Source organism: Callithrix jacchus, chromosome X, assembly GCF_049354715.1.
Source record: "Callithrix jacchus isolate 240 chromosome X, calJac240_pri, whole genome shotgun sequence".
Classification (NCBI taxonomy): Eukaryota; Metazoa; Chordata; class Mammalia; order Primates; family Cebidae; genus Callithrix; species Callithrix jacchus.
This window is the reverse complement of record NC_133524.1, coordinates 86117725-86122962: the sequence shown is the minus strand read 5'-3', so window position 1 is coordinate 86122962 and position 5238 is coordinate 86117725. Positions and strand designations below refer to the sequence as shown.

Below are 5238 nucleotides of genomic sequence, written 5' to 3'. Positions count from 1 at the left end.
GAACCACTTTGCCTGGCCAATTTTCCTATTGCAGTTTTACATACCATTGTATAAATACATAAAAATGTATTTATTCATTCTACTATTGATGAAAGTTTGAGTTGTTTTCAAACTTTTTGGCTGTTTACAAACTCTATATTAATATTTTTGTACATTATTTTAGTAGCTAGAAATAAAAATTTCCACTAGGTTATGTGGAATTTTTGTATGATGTTATGTATTTATATTGATATTTAATACATGCTACTAATAGATTTCAAAGTAGATTATAACACTTGACACTCCCATGGAAAATGTATGAAAGTTTGAGTGTCTACACAATCTTTTTAAAACTTTATAGAACATATTTTAAAAAAAATATTAGTTTTGTGGTAAAAGAATACTGGCATTTTATTATAATTTTAATTTGTATTTTCCAATGGAAAAATGGACTAATACAGATGTTAAGGATAATTTTTTTTCTTTTACAGTATCAACATCCAATTGACTTGACACCATGTATAGATAACTATCCTTTACTTAATTTCATGGATTCTTTCTTGTAACTAAGATGTCTATGTATTTGTTGGTTTGATTCTCAACTCTTTTCTTCTTCATTGGTCTTCTTTTTCTTTCTTTTGCCAGTAATACACTATATTTATGAACGTTATATATCTTGATATCTAATATGGACTGAATTGTTTTCCTTCCCAATTTATATGTTGAAGTCCTAAACCCGAATGTCACCCTATTTGGAGGTAGAGCTTTAAAGGAGGTATTTAAGAAGACTAAGTGGGTCTTACGCATGGAATCCTAATCTGATAGGACTAGTGTCCTTACAAGAAGAGGAAGAAACATCAGAGAGTGTGCTTTCTGTGTTTCTGTCTCTCTGTGTATACTTATGCACAGAGGAAATAAAGTGTAAGAACACAGTTAGAAGGCAACTGTCTGTAAGCCAGGAAGAAACGCCTTAACAGAAACTAACCCTGCCAGCATCTGGATCCTAGACTTTGAGATAATACATTTCTTTTGTGTAAACCACCCAATCTGTAGTGTTTAGTTATGGCATCCTAAGCAAACTAATACAATACTACAGTTTCTCCTTATCCACAATTTTGATTTTCATGGTTTCAGTCACCTGTGGTTCGGTAAAATAAGATACTGAGACAGAGCGAGAGAGAGAGAACAAATTCACATATTTTCATTACAGAAATTTTTATAATTTTTTTATCTTATCATGTTATTAACATTTTATTATGCTTAATTTATAAAATTGTTTATTGAAAATATACTTACAATAAACTTTTATATATGTACTTATATCATGGATCATGGCTAAATTTCCTTATTAATTCTACTATTTACTTTGTGGATTGTTTTGGGTTTTTGATACATAGAATCATGTCATCTAGATAAGTGAAACTTTTCATTTTATTGCATTGGAAAGGTCTTGCAGTATATTGCCGAAAAGAACATGTAGTGCAGAGCTTTGTCTTGTCTGTGAATTCAGGAAATGACTATACAATATTTCATAATCATACAAAATATTACCAATAACTTTTTAAAGGATACTTTTAAATAATAGATCTTTTATAGTCACTTTTATGAGATATTTTTGAATAACAAATAAATTTCGGATTTTTTAAATGCTTTTCCCACAGCTGTTAAGGTGATCATATTACTTTTATCATTTATTATGTTAATATAGTAAATTATATTAATTTATTTTCTAATATTAAATCAAACCACATTATGGTAGTTATAATCAAATCTGTTTTATATATCCTAGATTTAATTTATCAATATTTGCCTTTGATGAGAGATGTTTGTAATTTTTTATATCTTCATCAGACATTTATCTCAAAGTTATTCTGACCTTATAAAATCAGTTGTGAAATGTTTCGTATTTTCCTACATTCTGGAAGAGTTGGGTAAATTTTGTTATTTTTTAAATTAAATATTTGGAAGATTACACCAGTAAGTCATTTGTATGTGGATCTTTCTTTGTAGAATAAATTTATTTGTAAAAATTTAATTATTTAATATGTACAAGACTTTTCAGGGTTCTCTATTTCTCCATGTTCTTTTAAAGTGAATTTTCAAGAAGCTTATGAATTTGTGAATTTATTTAAAATTGTCAGTTTTATTAATAAGAAGCTGTTCATAATATTTAGTTTTTGAAATGTCTAGAAATTTATTTTTTCAGGAGGTCCCAGTCCCACTTTATTGTTGAATTTAAAACTCAGAGTCGGCCGGGCGCGGTGGCTCAAGCCTGTAATCCCAGCACTTTGGGAGGCCGAGGCGGGTGGATCACGAGGTCAACAGATCGAGACCATCCTGGTCAACATGGTGAAACCCCGTCTCTACTAAAAATACAAAAAATTAGCTGGGCATGGTGGCGCGTGCCTGTAATCCCAGCTACTCAGGAAGCTGAGGCAGGAGAATTGCCTGAACCCAGGAGGCGGAGGTTGCGGTGAGCCGAGATCGCGCCATTGCACTCCAGCCTGAGTAACAAGAGAGAAACTCCGTCTCAAAAATAAAATAAAATAAAATAAAACTCAGAGTCAATTCCTGGGGTTCCCAGGCAACCCTTCCGCGAGCCCACTCATAGGGGCCAGCCCTAGATCTTGAAAGCCAAGGTGAGGCCATCGCCCAGGGCAGGAGACTGATGTAGACCCTGACGTCCCGCTAAATGCGTTCCTTTAGGTTCCGCACACATTCGGCCGCCATGTCCCCCTGCGGAGGTTGCAGCACCTTTCCGCTCCATAGGACTCTGAGGACGGCGAGGATGCCTCCTGGCCACAGCAGCTGCAGGCAGCGCTCGTAGTAGGCCTCACGGTTCTTGTCCGCGTCCACCACGGCCACGTCGAAGGTGCCAGCCTTGCCCACTGCCCGCAGCTCGTCCATGGTCTCCAGGGCGGGCTTCAGCCGGAGGTCGATCTTGGGCTCCGCCTCAACCTGCCTCCACAGGGGCCGCCCCGGCTCCGGGGGCTGCGGGTCCACCTCGCAGGTCACCATGTGCCCATCTGAGGGCAGCGCCAGGGACATCGTCAGGGCGGAGTAGTCCTTGAAGGTGCCCAGATCCAGCCCCTTCTTAGCCTGGATGAGCCACTCCAGGTTGGCCAGGAGCTGGGCCTGCTCACAGGTCATCATGGAATCCCCCTGCGACTGCTCCAGGCTCAGCAGCCTCGGGCTTAGTAGCGCCGGGTGCTCCCGCATGGGCCACAGGCGGCTGTCCTCGTGGGGAAGCAGGCGCAGCTCTCGCAGGCCTCACCATGAGGGCCACCGCCTCTCTAAGGAAGAGGCCAGTGGCGAAGGCAGCGCCCAACGCGGCTGAGCCCAGGGCCAGTGCGGCGAGCAGGGAGAGCTGGGGCACCTGCTGGGTCATGGTGAGGGCAGGAGGCTGCGGGAGGCAGTGGCAGATCCAATGTCTACAAAATTTTTAATGATGTCCTTTTAAAATTTGATACTGCTAATTTATTTTTTTCTCTTTTTTTTTTGATGAGTGTTGTAAGAGGTTTAATCCTTTTTAATCTTTCAAAAAATAAATATTTGGTTTTGCTATTTTTTCTAGTGTATATTAACTTTCTATTTTATTTTTGCTTCTAAATTTATTATTTTTTTCTTTCTATTTCATTGCATTTTAATTTGCTGTTAATTGCTTATGATCTTAGAAGGGAAGCTTAGATCATTTATTTAAAATCTTTTACTTTATTTTATTTCATATTGAGATATGGTGTCTCAGTATGTTGCACACTTTGGCTTGAAGTCCTGAGCTTAAGCAATCCTCTTGTCTCAGCCTTCTAACTAGCTGGAATTACAGGCATATACCACCATGTCTGGTTTTAATTTTTATACACTTGTATAAAAATTAAGGCTATACATTTGTCTACAATTCTTTTATAGCTGTGTTCCACATGTTTTTTATGTCTTATTTTAATTTTCTTTCACTTAAAATTATATTTTAGTTCATGTTGTGATTGGTTGTTTGATCCATGTGTTATTTAAATATGTGTTGTTTAATTTTCAAAAAGTGATCATTCTTAAAAGTTTTCTTTATATTATTGATTTCTAGATTTATTTCACTGTGGTCGGAGACAATAATTTCTATGACTTTAATTCTTTGACACATATTAAGAGTTACATTAAATGTCAAGTATGATATATCTTGGAAAATGTTCCATGTGTACTCCATCAAGTATCTACCTGGCATATGTTTGGTGTAGAGTTCGTTATATGGAATTCAGTTCAAATCTTCTGTATTGTTTATGATTTTTTGTTCTTCTTCTTTCGATCAGCTACTGCGTGTGAAAGCCTCCTACTGTGATTGTAAATTCACCTATTTCTATTTTCAGTTGTGTCAAGTTTTGCTTTACATATTTTGAGCTTAAATTATGAGGTACATAAACATTTAGAATTGTTTTAGCATCCTTTTCAATAGGTCCTTTCATCATTAAGACATCTGTGTCTTAATTTCTATAACTAAAATTTACTTCGTCTATATTAATTTAGCTATAGCAACTTTTGTTTGCTTAGTGTTTTTATAACATATCATTTTGATTCTTTTACTTTAAACTTTGCTCTTTCACAAACACCATCAGAAGTTCACAATTTTTGTTTTTCTATTACATTAAACCTGAGAATCTCTGTTTGTTTTTCAACAAGTATTGGTATCTGTTTAATTAATTGTTAATTATATGCCACTGTCATAGCGTCCTTTTTTTTCTTTGCTTTTTTTCTTGCCTGAAGTGTTCTATTTATGATTTATTAAAAACATGTTAACTTTATGATCTATTTTATACTATTTTATTACTTCTTATAACTAGAAAATAAATTCTCATGTTTGTTTCTTTCGCTGAATTTCTTTTCTTATTATTTATATCCTCAAATGACACATAACATTTTTACTGAGGTCTTCTTCAGTGAAAGTAATCTCTCTTTATTCCCCATAAAAACCTGTATATAATAGTTTTTCTAGAGAAGATTTTTCCGATTATATTTTCAGTGGTTTTACCTGTATGGGACAGATTTTCTCTTCATTATTAATGTCTAAACTTGAGGCTATTGCACTAAATGAGTAGCATTAATTTAGAGTTTACACCTAGGACAGCCTTACATTTTCAATTTCTCACAAGATGTATTTTTTTCTTTCTACCTGAGAACCCAAGAATTGCTTATGAATAGGAATTTTCCAATCTTTTTTCAATGATTGAATAAAAATCAAAAGTCCTAATTTAATTCAGATTCCCAGGGCCAACA

The 5238-nt window shown here is 35.5% G+C and overlaps 1 pseudogene; it reads right to left on the bottom strand.

The window, feature by feature from the left end:
- Window positions 1–2599: 2599 nt before the first annotated feature.
- On the bottom strand, window positions 2600–3367 carry LOC100413423 (catechol O-methyltransferase domain-containing protein 1 pseudogene; annotated as a pseudogene).
- Window positions 3368–5238: the final 1871 nt, after the last annotated feature.